The sequence below is a fragment of the Macaca mulatta genome, chromosome X (assembly GCF_049350105.2).
Source record: "Macaca mulatta isolate MMU2019108-1 chromosome X, T2T-MMU8v2.0, whole genome shotgun sequence".
Taxonomy (NCBI): Eukaryota; Metazoa; Chordata; class Mammalia; order Primates; family Cercopithecidae; genus Macaca; species Macaca mulatta.
The window spans coordinates 161436763-161456422 of NC_133426.1; the positions used below are offsets into that span (position 1 = coordinate 161436763).

Here is a 19660-nt window from a genome sequence, read left to right on the forward strand (position 1 = left end):
GACAATGTGGTAGTTATGTACAAGAGTGTCTTTGTTTTTGAGACTTGCACACTGGAGTGTTTAGGAGTGATGGAACATGTCTGCAACTTGGTCTCAAATGGTTAAGAAAAAGCCATATGATAATGGTGGTACACACACATAGGCATGCACACTGCAGAAATGTGAAGTGTTATCAATTGAACAATCTGGATGAAGTGAACATGGGAGTTCTTTGTACTATTCCTCCAACTTTTTGGTAAGTTCATAACAAGTTACTTTTTAAAATCTACATATAATGTACAATGTCTGAAAGGCTACATGAGAAAATGCTAACTAGCTCATTACCCCTGGTGACTGAGCTTAAGGCCAGGGGGGAGTCTTATTTTTCACTTTGAACTCTTCTGTAAATTGTTTTTTGAATTTCTACAATGACTATTTATTACTTTCTTAATATAAAATTAAAATGTCCAATTTTTAAAATCACAAAATATAATAAAGGAAACTTGAAAAATGTGAAGAGAAACCTATAATTTCCTCAAAATAACTATCATTTTTAATAGTCCTTTTGCTTTTCTCTTATTTTATTTGTTATTCATTTCTAGTATTAATGCATCTTATAGTTTTGCATGTGGATTTCTTCATTTAACATAATTCTAAAAATTTAATATGTTGTATAGGTTTCATAATTTATAATTGTAGCTTACTCTCCTATCTGGTGGCAATACCATGATTTAATGATTCACTAAATCAACAACAACAGCAGCAAACCCTGGGGAGAGGGACATCTTATTTCCAGAGCCACCACATTATAACAAAATGTCCAGTTTTAAACAAAAAATTACGAGGCATGCAAGGAAACAAAGTAGGGCCTACTGACAGGAAAAAGAAAAAGTAGAAACTGTCCCAGACAAAGCCCAGGTCTTGGATTTACCAGACAAATAATTTAAGTCAACAGTTGTAAATATGCTCAAAGAGCAAAAGGAAACCATGAATAAACAATTAAATCAGGAAAAGGATATCTCACCAAATAGAGATAACAAAGATAAAAATTTTAAAAGGACCAAAATAGAAATTCAGGAGCTAAAAACTATAATAACTGAAATGAATGATTCATGAGAGAGACTTAACAGATTTGAGCAGACAGAAGAAAGAATCAGTGAACTTGAAGATAGGTCAATTATCAGAGACCCAAGTATCAAAGAAAAAAGAATGAAGAAAAACAAACATCCTCAGAGACCTGTGGGACACCATTAAGCATAACAATGCACCCACAATGGGAGTTCTAACTAAAGAAGGGGCGTAAAGAAGTAATGGTCAAAAACTCCCCAAATTTGATGAAAGCTATGAATCTACATATTCAAGAAACTCTAAGTATTCTGAGTGGGATAAACCCACACCTAGACACTTCATAGTCAAAATGTCTAAAGCCGGGGGCGGAGCAAGATGGCCGAATAGGAACAGCTCCAGTCTCCAACTCCCAGCGCGAGCGACACAGAAGACCGGTGATTTCTGCATTTTCAATTGAGGTACTGGGTTAATCTCACTAGGGAGTGCCGGACAATCGGTGCTGGTCAGCTGCTGCAGCCCGACCAGCCAGAGCTGAAGCAGGGCGAGGCATCGCCTCACCTGGGAAGCGCAAGGGGAAAGGGAATCCCTTTTCCTAGCCAGGGGAACTGAGACACAAAACACCTGGAAAATTGGGTAACTCCCACCCCAATACTGCGCTTTAAGCAAACAGGCACACCAGGAGATTATATCCCACACTGGGAGGATCCCACGCCCACGGAGCCTCCCTCATTGCTAGCACAGCAGTCTGTGATCTCGCTGCAAGGCAGCAGCGAGGCTGGGGGAGGGGTGCCCGCCATTGCTGAGGCTTCAGTAGGTAAACAAAGCCACTGGGAAGCTCGAACTGGGTGGAGCTCACAGCAGCTCAAGGGAACCTGCCTGTCTCTGTAGACTCCACCTCTGGGGACAGGGCATAGTAAACAACCACAAAAGCAGCAGAAACCTCTGCAGATGCAAACGACTCTGTCTGACAGCTTTGAAGAGAGCAGTGGATCTCCCAACACGGAGGTTGAGATCTGAGAAGGGACAGACTGCCTGCTCAAGTGGGTCCCTGACCCCTGAGTAGCCTAACTGGGAGACATCCCCCACTAGGGGCAGTCTGACACCCCACACCTCACAGGGTGGAGTACACCCCTGAGAGGAAGCCTCCAAAGCAAGAATCAGACAGGTACACTCGCTGTTCAGCAATATTCTATCTTCTGCAGCCTCTGCTGCTGACACCCAGGCAAACAGGGTCTGGAGTGGACCTCAAGCAATCTCCAACAGACCTACAGCTGAGGGTCCTGACTGTTAGAAGGAAAACTATCAAACAGGAAGGACACCTACACCAAAACCCCATCAGTACGTCACCATCATCATCAAAGACCAGAGGCAGATAAAACCACAAAGATGGGGAAAAAGCAGGGCAGAAAAGCTGGAAATTCAAAAAATAAGAGCACATCTCCCCCGGCAAAGGAGCGCAGCTCGTCGCCAGCAACGGATCAAAGCTTGATGGAGAATGACTTTGACGAGATGAGAGAAGAAGGCTTCAGTCCATCAAACTTCTCAGAGCTAAAGGAGGAATTACGTACCCAGCGCAAAGAAACTAAAAATCTTGAAAAAAAAGTGGAAGAATTGATGGCTAGAGTAATTAATGCAGAGAAGGTCCTAAACGAAATGAAAGAAATGAAAACCATGACACGAGAAATATGTGACAAATGCACAAGCTTCAGTAACCGACTCGATCAACTGGAAGAAAGAGTATCAGCGATTGAGGATCAAATGAATGAAATGAAGCGAGAAGAGAAACCAAAAGAAAAAAGAAGAAAAAGAAATGAACAAAGCCTGCAAGAAGTATGGGATTATGTAAAAAGACCAAATCTACGTCTGATTGGGGTGCCTGAAAGTGAGGGGGAAAATGGAACCAAGTTGGAAAACACTCTTCAGGATATCATCCAGGAGAACTTCCCCAACCTAGTAGGGCAGGCCAACATTCAAATCCAGGAAATACAGAGAACGCCACAAAGATACTCCTCGAGAAGAGCAACTCCAAGACACATAATTGCCAGATTCACCAAAGTTGAAATGAAGGAAAAAATCTTAAGGGCAGCCAGAGAGAAAGGTCGGGTTACCCACAAAGGGAAGCCCATCAGACTAACAGCAGATCTCTCAGCAGAAACTCTCCAAGCCAGAAGAGAGTGGGGGCCAATATTCAACATTCTTAAAGAAAAGAATTTTAAACCCAGAATTTCATATCCAGCCAAACTAAGTTTCATAAGTGAAGGAGAAATAAAATCCTTTACAGATAAGCAAATGCTTAGAGATTTTGTCACCACTAGGCCTGCCTTACAAGAGACCCTGAAGGAAGCACTAAACATGGAAAGGAACAACCGGTACCAGCCATTGCAAAAACATGCCAAAATGTAAAGACCATCGAGGCTAGGAAGAAACTGCATCAACTAACGAGCAAAATAACCAGTTAATATCATAATGGCAGGATCAAGTTCACACATAACAATATTAACCTTAAATGTAAATGGACTAAATGCTCCAATTAAAAGACACAGACTGGCAAACTGGATAAAGAGTCAAGACCCATCAGTCTGCTGTATTCAGGAGACCCATCTCACACGCAGAGACATACATAGGCTCAAAATAAAGGGATGGCGGAAGATTTACCAAGCAAATGGAGAACAAAAAAAAGCAGGGGTTGCAATACTAGTCTCTGATAAAACAGACTTTAAACCATCAAAGATCAAAAGAGACAAAGAAGGCCATTACATAATGGTAAAGGGATCAATTCAACAGGAAGAGCTAACTATCCTAAATATATATGCACCCAATACAGGAGCACCCAGATTCATAAAGCAAGTCCTTAGAGACTTACAAAGAGACTTAGACTCCCATACAATAATAATGGGAGACTTCAACACTCCACTGTCAACATTAGACAGATCAACGAGACAGAAAGTTAACAAGGATATCCAGGAATTGAACTCATCTCTGCAGCAAGCAGACCTAATAGACATCTATAGAACTCTCCACCCCAAATCAACAGAATATACATTCTTCTCAGCACCACATCATACTTAGTCCAAAATTGACCACGTAATTGGAAGTAAAGCACTCCTCAGCAAATGCACAAGAACAGAAATTATAACAAACTGTCTCTCAGACCACAGTGCAATCAAACTAGAACTCAGGACTAAGAAACTCAATCAAAACCGCTCAACTACATGGAAACTGAACAACCTGCTCCTGAATGACTACTGGGTACATAACGAAATGAAGGCAGAAATAAAGATGTTCTTTGAAACCAATGAGAACAAAGATACAACATACCAGAATCTCTGGGACACATTTAAAGCAGTGTGTAGAGGGAAATTTATAGCACTAAATGCCCACAAGAGAAAGCAGGAAAGATCTAAAATTGACACTCTAACATCGCAATTAAAAGAACTAGAGAAGCAAGAGCAAACACATTCGAAAGCTAGCAGAAGGCAAGAAATAACTAAGATCAGAGCAGAACTGAAGGAGATAGAGACACAAAAAACCCTCCAAAAAATCAATGAATCCAGGAGTTGGTTTTTTGAAAAGATCAACAAAATTGACAGACCACTAGCCAGACTAATAAAGAAGAAAAGAGAGAAGAATCAGATCGATGCAATTAAAAATGATAAAGGGGATATCACCACCGACCCCACAGAAATACAAACTACCATCAGAGAATACTATAAACACCTCTACGCAAATAAACTAGAAAATCTAGAAGAAATGGATAATTTCCTGAACACTTACACTCTTCCAAGACTAAACCAGGAAGAAGTTGAATCCCTGAATAGACCAATAGCAGGCTCTGAAATTGAGGCAACAATTAATAGCCTACCAACCAAAAAAAGTCCAGGACCAGATGGATTCACAGCTGAATTCTACCAGAGGTACAAGGAGGAGTTGGTACCATTCCTTCTGAAACTATTCCAATCAATAGAAAAAGAGGGAATCCTCCCTAACTCATTTTATGAGGCCAACATCATCCTGATACCAAAGCCTGGCAGAGACACAACAAAAAAAGAGAATTTTAGACCAATATCCCTGATGAACATCGATGCAAAAATCCTCAATAAAATACTGGCAAACCGGATTCAGCAACACATCAAAAAGCTTATCCACCATGATCAAGTGGGCTTCATCCCTGGGATGCAAGGCTGGTTCAACATTTGCAAATCAATAAACATAATCCAGCATATAAACAGAACCAAAGACAAGAACCACATGATTATCTCAATAGATGCAGAAAAGGCTTTTGACAAAATTCAACAGCCCTTCATGCTAAAAACTCTCAATAAATTTGGTATTGATGGAACGTACCTCAAAATCATAAGAGCTATTTATGACAAACCCACAGCCAATATCATACTGAATGGGCAAAAACTGGAAAAATTCCCTTTGAAAACTGGCACAAGACAGGGATGCCCTCTCTCACCACTCCTATTCAACATAGTGTTGGAAGTTCTGGCTAGGGCAATCAGGCAAGAGAAAGAAATCAAGGGTATTCAGTTAGGAAAAGAAGAAGTCAAATTGTCCCTGTTTGCAGATGACATGATTGTATATTTAGAAAACCCCATTGTCTCAGCCCAAAATCTCCTTAAGCTGATAAGCAACTTCAGCAAAGTCTCAGGATACAAAATTAATGTGCAAAAATCACAAGCATTCTTATACACCAGTAACAGACAAACAGAGAGCCAAATCAGGAATGAACTTCCATTCACAATTGCTTCAAAGAGAATCAAATACCTAAGAATCCAACTTACAAGGGATGTAAAGGACCTCTTCAAGGAGAACTACAAACCACTGCTCAGTGAAATCAAAGAGGACACAAACAAATGGAAGAACATACCATGCTCATGGATAGGAAGAATCAATATCATGAAAATGGCCATACTGCCCAAGGTAATTTATAGATTCAATGCCATCCCCATCAAGCTACCAATGAGTTTCTTCACAGAATTGGAAAAAACTGCTTTAAAGTTCATATGGAACCAAAAAAGAGCCCGCATCTCCAAGACAATCCTAAGTCAAAAGAACAAAGCTGGAGGCATCACGCTACCTGACTTCAAACTATACTACAAGGCTACAGTAACCAAAACAGCATGGTACTGGTACCAAAACAGAGATATAGACCAATGGAACAGAACAGAGTCCTCAGAAATAATACCACACATCTACAGCCATTTGATCTTTGACAAACCTGAGAGAAACAAGAAATGGGGAAAGGATTCCCTATTTAATAAATGGTGCTGGGAAAATTGGCTAGCCATAAGTAGAAAGCTGAAACTGGATCCTTTCCTTACTCCTTATACGAAAATTAATTCAAGATGGATTAGAGACTTAAATGTTAGACCTAATACCATAAAAATCCTAGAGGAAAACCTAGGTAGTACCATTCAGGACATAGGCATGGGCAAAGACTTCATGTCTAAAACACCAAAAGCAATGGCAGCAAAAGCCAAAATTGACAAATGGGATCTCATTAAACTAAAGAGCTTCTGCACAGCAAAAGAAACTACCATCAGAGTGAATAGGCAACCTACAGAATGGGAGAAAATTTTTGCAATCTACTCATCTGACAAAGGGCTAATATCCAGAACCTACAAAGAACTCAAACAAATTTACAAGAAAAAAACAAACAACCCCATCAAAAAGTGGGCAAAGGATATGAACAGACATTTCTCAAAAGAAGACATTCATACAGCCAACAGACACATGAAAAAATGCTCGTCATCACTGGCCATCAGAGAAATGCAAATCAAAACCACAATGAGATACCATCTCACACCAGTTAGAATGGCAATCATTAAAAAGTCAGGAAACAACAGGTGCTGGAGAGGATGTGGAGAAATAGGAAGACTTTTACACTGTTGGTGGGATTGTAAACTAGTTCAACCATTATGGAAAACAGTATGGCGATTCCTCAAGGATCTAGAACTAGATGTACCATATGACCCAGCCATCCCATTACTGGGTATATACCCAAAGGATTATAAATTATGCTGCTATAAAGACACATGCACATGTATATTTATTGCAGCACTATTCACAATAGCAAAGACTTGGAATCAACCCAAATGTCCATCAGTGACAGACTGGATTAAGAAAATGTGGCACATATACACCATGGAATACTATGCAGCCATAAAAAAGGATGAGTTTGAGTCCTTTGTAGGGACTTGGATGCAGCTGGAATCCATCATTCTTAGCAAACTATCACAAGAACAGAAAACCAAACACCGCATGTTCTCACTCATAGGTGGGAACTGAACAATGAGATCACTGGGACTCAGGAAGGGGAACATCACACACCGGGGCCTATCATGGGGAGGGGGGAGGGGGGAGGGATTGCATTGGGAGTTATACCTGATGTAAATGACGAGTTGATGGGTGCAGCACAGCAACATGGCACAAGTATACATATGTAACAAACCTGCACGTTATGCACATGTACCCTACAACTTAAAGTATAATAATAATAAATAAATTTAAAAAATAATAAATAAATAAAAATCTTTCTATATAAAAAAAAAAGCACAAGTTAATGAAATAGAAACAGAAAACAGAGAAACCTCATGATACCAAAAGTTGGTTTATTTATTTATTTATTCATTTTTTTGCGACAGTTTTACTCTGTGGCCCAGGCTGGAGTGAGTGGCGCGATCGCGGCTCACTGCAAGCTCCGCCTCCCGGGTTCCCGCCATTCTCCTGCCTCAGCCTCCCGAGGAGCTGGGACCACAGGCGCCGCCACCTCGCCCGGCTCATTTTTTGTATTTTTAGTAGAAACGGGGTTTCACCGTGTTAGCCAGTATGGTCTCCATCTCCTGACCTCGTGATCTGCCCATCTCGGCCTCCCAAAGCACAATTAACTCTTTAGGCAGACCAATCAAGAGAAAAAAAAGACATACATTACCAATATGAAGAGTGAGAGAAGTAACATCACTAAAGAGTCTACAGATATTAAAAGGATAATAAAGAAATACTATGAACAACTCTATGGACTTGTGGATTTGATGCTGCCTGAAGAGTAGGAAGACATGACCTCATGCAGGCTACAGCCCTGATAATGTGTGACTGAAGCTTCCCTAACAATGCCATATCAAGAATTTCCAAGGTATTGTCACAGGATCACCTAACTTTCCAAGACCTGAAGATCTCGTGACCTTGCATGTGGAGTCCCCAACATGTCCCCCTTCCTCATAATGTTCATTAATGGTTGTTGTTTATTTTGTTACTGTGCCATGTAGTATGCAAAGTGCCCTAGCTCCTCTAGAGACGCCCTGCCCCAAACCTGGACTTGCCCTCAGAAACCAAGCAAGTTCGTGGTACATGCCTTCTTGGGCCGGGCAGCCATATTTCCCAGCATTCTTGCAGAGCCCGAGCTCCTCGTAAGTTCAAATCCCACCTCATAATGCTGGATGTCTGCGTCAGGCTGCATGAAGTAAGGTCGCCTGGTGAGGGCTCCCTGCAGGGTCAGGCATTTCTTCCATCACCTGGGGCTCCTCGTCCAACACCAGGGGTGCCAGTACCCTGCTCAGGGATGCGGTCCTCTGTGGTCTGGAAGAGGTGGGGCTGGACTCTGTCGCCATCACCCTTGTGACTGGCAGTCTGCGACTCGCCCATGGGGTTATCTGCATCCAAGGCTGCCCTCAGGGCAACCAACGATGAGCCCACGGAGCCTGAGCCGAAACAACTGGCTGGTGAGTAGGAGGCCGGGTATGGGCAGCCCACGCCGCTAGTGCAGTCTGAGTGGGGAAGAACCTCCTAATGGCGGCACCTTGTTCCCCTCCCCTTCCGCTACTCCCCTCCCACTCACCTCAATGCCCTCCCCTTTTCCACGTCCCTGCAGGAGGGGGAGTTTGAACTGTCATTTCTAGTAATCTTTGATTGAGCACAGAAGGGAACCTCTGGTGGTTTTCTTTTTTTATTTGAGACAGAGTCTCACTGTGTTGCCCAGGCTGGAGTGCAGTGGTGATCTCTGCTCACTGTAACCTCTGCCTCCCGGATTCGAGCGATTCTCCTGCCTCAGCCTCGCGATTAGCTGGGACTACAGGAGCCCGCCACCACGCCCAGCTAATTTGGTATTTTCAGTAGAGACGGGGTTTCTCCATGTTGGTCAGGCTGGTCTTGAACTCCTGACCTCAGGTGATCCACCCGCCTCGGCCTCCCAAAGCGACCTCTGGTGTTTTTAACTCCAAATTCCAAAATATTTAGAAATTATTCAACTAAGATAGGAGACAAAGAGGGTGGAATAATAACCCAGGCTTCTTAGAAAGGTTTCTTTTCCCAAGTTCACCCCAGTGCTCTTATAAATTATAACATTCAGCGAGTCTTCTGAAGGAAAGTCTATTGAATAGATTCTCCCTTAGGTATTCCTAACCTAACGTCCATGAATAGGCTTTAGAGTGTCCATGGCATAATTTTTGTGCCCTGTGTATGTTTCTAGGAGGAAGATTTTTGATTCCTAGAGTGACCCGTTGCTCAAAGGATAGACTCCCAATCTATCCAGTCTAGCCCCACTCCCTGTTGTTTGAGCTTATAGTGAGCAGTGACTTCACAAACAATGTGTGTTATTGGTAATATAATTAAATTTTACTGCTATTGAAACCTTCATAGCTAACTCATTCTTTTGATCACCCCTTTATTTTGGTATTTTGCTTAAACTATTCATTGACTTAATCTGTATTTGCCTTCTGAAGTTTTATCTTCTTATCATCATGATAATGTGCATGTGTTACAGCAAGTTACTAAGTTAAACAGAGATTAATTTCATATATATATGTTTGCTAAGCATTATTCTCAGCAGGTCACATACTAGAGTCTCTGTATATATTACACAGTCCTGGATATTTATGTAATATATGCCAGAATTGGCTTCTGAAAACCTAAAGAAATGCTCATTAATTAATAAGTACCATGGATGAAGTTGTTGCATAATGATAGTTTGTAGACAGTTTTGAAAGCAAAGAAGATTTTGAACTGGTAAAAAGGAGGGAATCATTGTGTGTTCTTGAATGTGAAAATCGAATTATGAAACTTAACTTTTGAGGGGCTGTATGAAATGAATTCATGAATGGTTATAGGCATGAGACCAGAAATTTAAAAGCTGTCACAATAAACTAGGTACAAAGCTATGAGCTACTGAACTCAAGAAATAGAAGCAATAAATAAAAGGATACAGGATGCAGATAAAAGGGTCAGAGATGGGGTGACAGTACAAAGAAAGTTCCTAACTGAACCTTCATGGAATGACAGTTTTCTTGAGAGAAGCAGTGACAGTGGTTAATAGCTTGATCTCTAGGGTCAAACAAATCTAATTTCAAATCCCAGCCCTGCCATTTAACTACCTGTATGATCTTGGGTATGTCACCTTCTTCAGTACTGTTCATTCATTTAATAAGTATTGACCAGAACCTGTTATGTGCCATCTGCTTTGCTGGGCCTTGAGGACCAAAATGGATTCATTCCCTGCCCTCATCAAGTATGCAAGATAATTAAAAGCATTAAATATCATGTAACATATAACAGTGCAAATTGTAATACATGTAACGAAGAAAATATTTTTGAGGGTTCCCTATGTCATTTCTCCAACATTTGATTGCATCTGTACTTAAGTTAAAATTACCAATTTTGGTTTTGAAAAGTATTTCTCAGTCTGTATTCTAATGCTTATCATTGTCTCTCATTTAGATCTAATACAGTACATCAATGAAACTAACATGAGTGTTGAACATCTGGCTAATATTCTTTCTGAAAAAACTAGGAGCAGTAGCTGGGTGGTGGTGTTCAAAGCCCTGGTTACTGTACACCACCTCATGGTGCATGGAAATGAGGTGAGCATGATGTATATTCCAATGGTAGTCGTTTCCTTCCTTAGTACAAAGGACTGTAAGCATGTGGGGAAAAGTATGGGGGAAAGAATTTAAAATAAAGCCTATTGGCACAAACAACATCCCTATGGAAAAAATAGAATGAGATGCTTATATTACTCCATATACAAAAATAAATTCCACGTGGATGAAATATCTAAATTCAAAAAATAGATAAAATTGAAGAAAATGTAGGAGAATATGCTTATGACATTTGGGTAGCAAAGGCACCATAGTTAAAAGAAGATATTTGCAACATATATACTATAGACCAAAGGTTAATATTCAGAATACATAATTAGTAAGAAAAAGGCACTACAATAGACTAATGAGCAAAAGAAATGAACAGAGGATTTATACAAAAGGAAACCAGAATGTCTAATAACCATCTGCAAACATGCTCATACTAGCAAAAATTAAAATTTCTGACAGTATGAATAGTTGGGAGGACATTGAGGTAATGGGAATTCACATACTCTGTGGATACATGTAGCTGCTGCAGTTTATCACTGTGGAGAGGAGAACATTGAGACACATTTAAAAAGTTGAAAATGCCCATCCCAGTGACTCAGCAAATCCACTTCTCACATCATGTTTATAATAATGAAAAACTAGAAATCACCTAAATTTCCATCAGTAGAGAACAGATAAAATTTAGTGTGGTTATACAATGAAATGCTGTATTACATTAAATGGGATTGTATACCAACAAGGCTAGATCTCAAAAACAATGCTAATAGAGGAAGCAAATTGTAGAATGACAGAGTGCAAAACTACTTATGTAAAAAATTTTAAAATACACACAGTACTTGTCCATGGAACAAATACATGTGAAACTATAAGGAAAATAGACTGTAAAGATAACACATTAAAATTATGATACCAGTTACTTCTAGGTAGAAGCAGGAAATGGATCTTGGGGATGTGGCTTTATCTGTAACCATTTATTTTCTCTTATTTTAAAAATAGACTTGAAGCAGGTATGTCAGAAAGTTAGCAGTTATCATTTCTAGGTAGTAGGGTCCACAGATGTATCATATTATTATTTGCATACTTCTGTAACTTAAAATTACTCAAAATCAAGCGTGGGGCATGGCTAGATAGAAAGTCTTAGAGGGAAACAGTGTGTATTCACATGAGCTTTAATGTTTAACTCCTTGTTTATTTGGGGAGTATATAAACAGAGGAGAGTTGGCAGCACTGCAAATCCTTATGTTGGCCAGCACAGGATATGATTGTGTGCAACTTAATCAATGCTCCTGAAATAGATACAAGGTGTGTGATAGAATTAAGTATACGTTCATAATGACAATCATTAATGAACTTTTTGTGTGTACAGAAACTAATTTTAGAATTTGACACATTTGTTTGACAGCGTTTCATTAAACATGTTTCATGTCGGAACTCTTTGTTCACTTTACACAATTTCCTGGATAAAAGTGTCATAGAAGGTAAGATGATTCTTTGATGGAAATATTTCCGTATGCCAAGGAGGGAAAAATTCTGAAAATCATGCCTAGTTAAAAAAAGGTTCTAAATTTTGAAGGCTGCGATGTGTTATACATTTTAAGAATGTAAATAATCCCCAAATTCATTGATACAACATATATTTTGGAGCTTACTAAGAATAACAGAATATGTCATGTGCTAGAGACAGAAAAGTTAATGAGAGCTACAGGTCTTTACTCAGCGAAGCCTTGTCCAGCCTACCAAAAATTGCAGCACCTTTACACCAGTTCTCTGACTGGGTTTATTATTTCCCCTTCTCACTGACTGTCTCTGTGTTCCCCTTTTTTTTTTTTTTTTTTTTTTAACGTAATTGTCTGTCATTTCCCATTGAAATGTAAGCCCTATGAGGGCAGGAATATTTGTCTGTTGTTTTTCACTGCTGAACTTCCCGCACTTAGTACATCGCCTGGCTTATAGTAGGCACTCAGTGATTGTTTAATGAATGAATAAATTGAAGGGGAATCAGCATACATTTGGAGGTTGAGTAGAGATTAGTTGAGTTTCTACCATGGCCTTCTTCTCCTTTTTCTCTATGAAGTAGGCGGCAGGTCATTTGCTGAGTGGAGGGAGAGAGGAGGTGGGATGGTGGCAGTGGGATGAGGAGAGTAAGGAAAATGCTAACAATTTATAATAGTTTCTGTGAAAATGTCAAAGGAGCTGATACAGTTCAATTATTTCATCTGTTCAGGAATATCACCATCAATACCCCATTAAGGGATGATATCTAGGCTCTAAGGAAATAAAAATTAAACTTTAACAGAAAGCTTGAAGAATGTTGGAATAGGTGATTAATAAAGGCCATTCTAGCTTTTGTGCTTCAAAGATATTATTGAGGTATACAGGTGAATATGGAATAAGTCTTTGCATTTATTGACGTATTGTAAAAAGCTACTGTTGGTTTAATTGGAAATAATAAAAATATCTCATTTTTAGGCTATACTATGTCAACCTTCATCAGACGATACAGCAGGTACTTGAATGAAAAGTCACTTGCATATAGAATGATCTCATCTGACATCACAAAAACCAAGAGAGGGTCAGTAAATATCATTAGTTTGTAAGCAAGAAGTACTGGACTTACATGTGGTCTGCTTTGTAGTTTGTCAAAAACAGCCCTATTTCAAGATGCTGATGTCACAGTGCTCCTCAAACTCTTAGTTATTGAGGTTCATGATTTTCTTTTATCTTTTATAGGACAGATGGTGTGATAAGAACTATGAATACTGAAGAACTGCTAAACACACTTCCAGTTATTCAAACCCAGTTTAATGCTCTTCTTAGTTTTAACGTAAGAGCTTTATAAATTTTGTTTAAAAATATAGTAAATAGCATCCTGTAACTCCAGGTGGGAGAAATAATTTTCTAGCTGTGGTGTTAATTGGTTACTCTTTTTATTTAATTTTCAGGCAAATCCTGATGAACTCACTAATGGTATAATACATGCTGCTTTTATGCTCCTCTTTAAAGATTCTCTTCGTCTCTTTGCAGCTTATAATGAAGGGATCCTTAATCTGCTAGGTAGGATAAAGAATAAACTTTTTAAATGATTAATTTTTAAAGCGTAAGATGGTAAAATAATTTATTTGTAAAAATCCCTTATCTCTACATTTAGACTCACATTTGCTTTAGATACAAAATAGAAAATCTTTGCAGGGTCATGTATACTTTTAAATACAGATATCATATTGCTTCATTGATTAAACATTATTTGGCTAGTTAGCCACAAAACTTTTCCACTTTTATGTAAGTGCTAACTGATATTTCTGGGAAATTTGTCAGGGAATCAACCTAGGTTGTCATGTTTATTCATTATATGTTAATAAGGTCCATTTCCACCAAGGTCAAATAACACAGTTTTGACTTTCCTAAGAAGGTAAAGCCTATAACATAAGTAATTGTTATTGATGATATACAAGCATATATTTTTAGACTTTTCAGGAAATTGCTGTCATCATTGATGAATGATTCATTTAGCTGCAATTATTCTCTAAACTTTATTGACGGGAATTTGATAACTTTTCTTATACTGAAGAAATACATAGTATTATACGTTTGTAGAGTTATAAGAGAGTAGGAAACACAGCCCTTTCCCTCAGAGGGTTGCAGAGCTTTGTATTAATCAAAAAGACTATAGACTAGAAGTCGTTGAAATTAAAATCTAAACTATCTGTGCATGCTATTAAATTCCACATACCCAGCACCAGTATTTGGTATACGGTAGTTACTCCATAAAAATTTGTTGATTATGGGGATTGAGCAGTGCTATTTCTTTGTTATTAAAACAGAAAATAACTTGATTAAAATTATAATTGTTTTGAACAGGTTAAATTCATATCCAGAATTAGCTTAAAATAGAATAATCAGAATGGAGTAAAACTTGAAAATTGCTAAGATATTGGCTCCTTTATGGTAATTTTTTTTTATTTTTAGACAAATATTTTGACATGAGGAAGAACCAATGCAGGGAAAGTTTGGATATTTACATCAAGTTCCTTGGAGGAACAACCAAATTGACACAGTTTCTGAAAGTTGCAGAGGTACAGAAATCCATTTCTACTTACGGTGTTTCTTTTTTTGCAATAATTTAGTATCAGTTGAAACTATACCTCTTCCCTCCACCACCATAACCACACAAACACACAGTAATTGGTAGTTGTTTTAACTACTTTGTAAACAGTAAAACTAAAGCTAAAGTTAGGTACTTCAAATGTATTATCCAATGGACTTGCACTCAAAAGCAATCTTACAAGGACTTCTGTTTGCAGCCATAAAGATAACCAGTACCAAGCTTACCCTCCCACCAGAAACAACTCTAAAAGTAGACCAAAATATATATGACATAAGTCTTTTTAGGTAGTGAACAATAGGTAGGTTTGTGGTCAGTGAGAGAAACACTTGAGGTGAGCCCTATGTTCTCTCTGACACTCAGAGGAACCCAAGCAGGATAAATACAAGGAGAACCACACGGAGGCGAGTGATAGTCAAGCTTCTGAAAACCAAAGAGAACAAAGACATATTATCCATGGGAGAATGACAATATGAATAACGGCTGACTTCTGACTACTTGAAAAATCAGAACACATTTGTATGATATCCAAAATACAGCTTAGCTCTTCTCAAATCAGCAAAAACTCAGTAAGCTGGAAACCATCATTCTCAGCAAACTAACACAAGAAGAGAAAACCAAACACCGCATATTCTCACTCATAAGTGGGAGTTGAACAATGAGAACACATGGACACAGGGAGGGGGACATCACATGCTGGGGCCTGTCAGGGTGTGAGGGGTTAGGGGAGGGACAGCATTAGGAGAAATACCTAATGTAGATGACGGGTTGATGGGTACAACAAACCACCATGGCACGTGTATACCTATGTAACAAACCTGCACTTTCTGCACATGTATCCCAGAGCTTAAAGTATAATAATAATAATAAAATAATAATAACAAAGTCTATCCTTAGGACAAATATAAGGGTGTACTTAAGTGTGCAAGGCATACTTTAGCCTGGCAAAGTACCAGCCCAGGAAGACATCATACTCTTGGGGTATTTTCTCTTTCATGCACACAATGGTCTCTCAGTTACATTTTTGTTGTTGCCACTCTCTGCTGTAATGTGTACTTTCACCCACATTTTTTATTTCAGCAAGTTGGAATTGACCAGAGCAACATTCCATGTATTACTCAGGTCAGTGTATCTCTCCTATGTATTTAAGTGATGTTTTTGTCTTTGTTTATGTGTTTATTATATTAATCATCATCTGAGACTCTCCATCCTTTGCGATATACTTATGTGTGTGCATTTTCATTTCTCCATAAGTAACATATATATGTGTGCTTATTGTGTGTGTGTGTGTGTGTGTGTGTATAACTACTAGACCATGCTTGTAATATTATCAGTAGAAACAGCAGGGTATTTGGAATAATGAACTTAGGTTTGATGGCTGCCTTGTCCACCTTTCAGGTATATGGTCTCAAGCAACTCATTTCCATTCTCTGTTCCTCATTTCTGCAACTGCAAAATGGGTGTGATGCACCACCTGGCTCATAGTAGTGTTGTAAGAATCAAATGAGCTCAGGCTTTTTTCTTCCTCAGCAACTAGTTCTCAGGGATCCCCTCAGGGGCACAGGTGTGACCTGAGGTAGAAGTGGCAGTGCTGGAGGTGTGGACAAGATGGGCCTCAGGCAACCTGCTTGTGCATCCTACTTAGCCCTCTGGACCTGCCTGTGCTCCAACCCAGACGTACCATGGGGCCTGAGCAGCAGGGCTTCTGACCCAGCCTGGACCTACTACAGAGCGCTTTCCTGCTCTGGGCCCCCAAATTTAGGTGGCAGGTCTAAAATTTAGGCCACCTGGGGTATGGGTGAGAGCTGTTTTCCCTCCTTTGGGAATATGCTGTCTCCAGAGCCCAAAGAAGCCTACGAGGTATCATGTATCCTTTTTTGTTGTGGGAGGTACAAGATACAATACTTTATCTTTTATTTTGGATGTGATGTCCTGGTATGCCTCTGACCACTGGAACCCCCCAAATTTTATCAGTGTGAAAAGAATGTAGACTGCATGTATCTTTCACTATATTGCCTACTGCCTGCTCATCTGATCCTGTGAGCGTGACATCATGGATACGGTGGATCAATTTCATGTTCTGAGGAGTGACCAGATGGTCTAGACTTCTAACTTTATTATGACAGAAGATGAGAGAGTTAACACAGCTATGGGTACAAAACTGAAAATATAAAGTGCTGTTCATTCCATGTGCCTGTGTATTCTTTCTGAGTCACACTTCTGATGGTGATAGAAAGCAATACAGTCACCAAACCAGCAGCCACATACCATGTACCTAAAGCTGCATTAACTCTACCTCTACCAAAGAAACTATCATGGCTGGCATAGTGGCTACAATTGGGCTACTACTTGATTGATTTTGCTGTAATTGTTAATCTCCAGAACCCAACTGGTTTTGATGGGGAATGGGGACTATCACCACTAATATAATCCTTTCTACTATTTAGATTTGTGCTAATTTCTGCCATCCTCTTGGGAGGTAGTCCTGTGGTTTTTGTTGTTGTTGTTGTTGTTGTTTGTTTTTTTTTTGTTTTGTTTTGTTTTTGAGTCTACTATTTTGCTTGGAGGGTGATTGGGGGCTATATCAGAGGCATGCCCCTAGCTGAGTTTTGCTGTGACTTAACTATAGTCATAGGCCTAGAGGACAGGAATGGAGGTGGGAGCAGATCCTGATGGGGCTTGTAACTTGTGGAGTAGAGGCCTCTGTATCATCTGCAACAAAGGAGGCTCAGAGGTTTCTGGAAAATCTGGAGACTCAGGACTTTCACAGCCATCCCCCAGCTGTCCCCATCCTATATATCAGGGACTGGTGTGGCAGACCTGTCTTGGTTGGGACTACAAGAATGAAGGATTATCTCAGATAACACATGTGGAATGCTCAGACAGTCTGGTTCATGTGGCAGTCATGTGTATGTGAAGAAGCCTGTGAAGAGAGAGAAGATGAAGATGTAGGGGAGAGAGGATGGTTGCAGATGCAAATAAAATGTTAAGTTTAGTGGCAGAGAAAGAGGGAGGTTTTGGCTGATGGCTTATAAGTCTTTGAAGGAAAGGAATGTGTTCTCTCAAGTATACACAGCACAAATATTCCTTTATGTGCAGACAAGTACAAAGGCAGCTTGCACGTAGCCCTGAAATCCCACAAAGTGGTCCACAATGGGAACCACTGTTGGGTGAAATAATGCATGGCTTCCTGAATGAGAAGTTTCAGATGACCAGTGGTGGGAAGAGAGAGAGACAATGAGAATATCTGGGTTAGTAGGTGAGTAGAGTTTCATTGCCTCATGGCGACATAACCAGTTGATTTCAATCAACATGCATTCATAAACATGCTTGACTCCTTTTCAGTTATAATGAATGAGACACAATTCCGGCCCCTGAGTTCCCGAAAAAGACTGAACAAAAATTACACATGAAGAATCACTAGATATCTACATTATATGTAGCCCTCTGATTTTTTTCTACATTGACATTTCTTCCCTAAGGGAAGTGGTGGGGGCAGCGAGGGGACCTTTGCTAGGAACCACAGTCTCAGCCTTTGTCAGGATACAGATGAGCATTAATTGACCAGCACCTGTGGCTTGCGCTGTAAGGGACATTTGCCAGGAGGAGTACCTGAGTGGAGGGCCACATTTCCCACCAGTCCACCCTCCTCCTTACCTCAGCTCTGGTCTCCCTGAGATCAAAAATGAAGTAGATGGCTGCAGGAGAGCCTGCAAAAGGCAGGCAGGGATCTTGTTGGTAAACTTTCATGCAGATTCACTCCTCTGTAAATCAACTCTTTTTCTGGAAGAGCTTCCTTATCAGTACGCTGGGCCCTGGCCTTCAGCCAGTACAGAAAGTCATTTGTCAAGGCCTTCAGTTGGCAGACGTGCTCCCTGGACTACACGCTTTCTCGGGTGTCCCAGAAACCCTGGAATGGAGTGAAATGCAGGGCTACGTGGGAGAGCAGGGAGGCGAGAATTAAGTCAGCCCCACCTTTGCCCAACTCAGTGGGTCTCCTTGAGAGAGGTTTGCAGTTTCAAGGATACTTTTCAGCCAATCTGCTGCGAGATCCTGTGAAGGGGTGTGAAGGGTCTTCCTCTGTGACTGTAGATTGGCCAGTCTCTCCTTGTGTGTCTTAACAGTTTTCATTACACTTTATGTGAATTAATGCAAAACTGCTAGGTTTAAACTGCTCACCATTTTAGGGATCCCTTCTGGATTTTACCTTCCTTAAGAGGAAATTTTCCTCCTTTCCTCAGTTCATCCTTTCTGCCTTGGCTTTGACATGGTCTGGAGGCCACAGAGCCTCCTCCTGAGAGCCTCTCTCTGGTGTGTCTCTTTGTGTCTGTCCATCGCTCTCCTCTGGATCATTCCCTGTGGTTCCTGTTGGGCGTGGCTCCCATAAACGCACATAGCAGGGTCTGCTTTGTCTGCAACCTGATGCATTGTTATTTTTCACCAAAACTCGCAGTCCAAACATGACATTTCTGGGCCACACTCTTTGTCAGAGCTCCAGGGGCACAACCCTGGGGACCTGCTGGAAGGTGCCACCGTGACGTGTGCCTAGATGTGTTTTCCCTCAGTTACCACCTCGTTCCTGTGGTTCTGGTGGCTGGAGGGTGACTGCGTGCTTCACGAAGGGGGTCCTTACTGCTTTACATCC

The 19660-nt window shown here is 40.2% G+C and overlaps 1 protein-coding gene across 1 annotated transcript in view; it reads right to left on the reverse strand.

Moving 5' to 3' along the window:
- Positions 1-18788, reverse strand: part of MTCP1 (mature T cell proliferation 1) — an 80188-nt gene extending 61400 nt beyond the window's left edge. Inside the window, 1 exon segment of the mRNA NM_001194094.1 lies at positions 18673-18788. The gene's annotated coding sequence lies outside the window, so the exon portion shown is untranslated.
- Between the last annotated feature and the right edge of the window lie 872 nt (positions 18789-19660).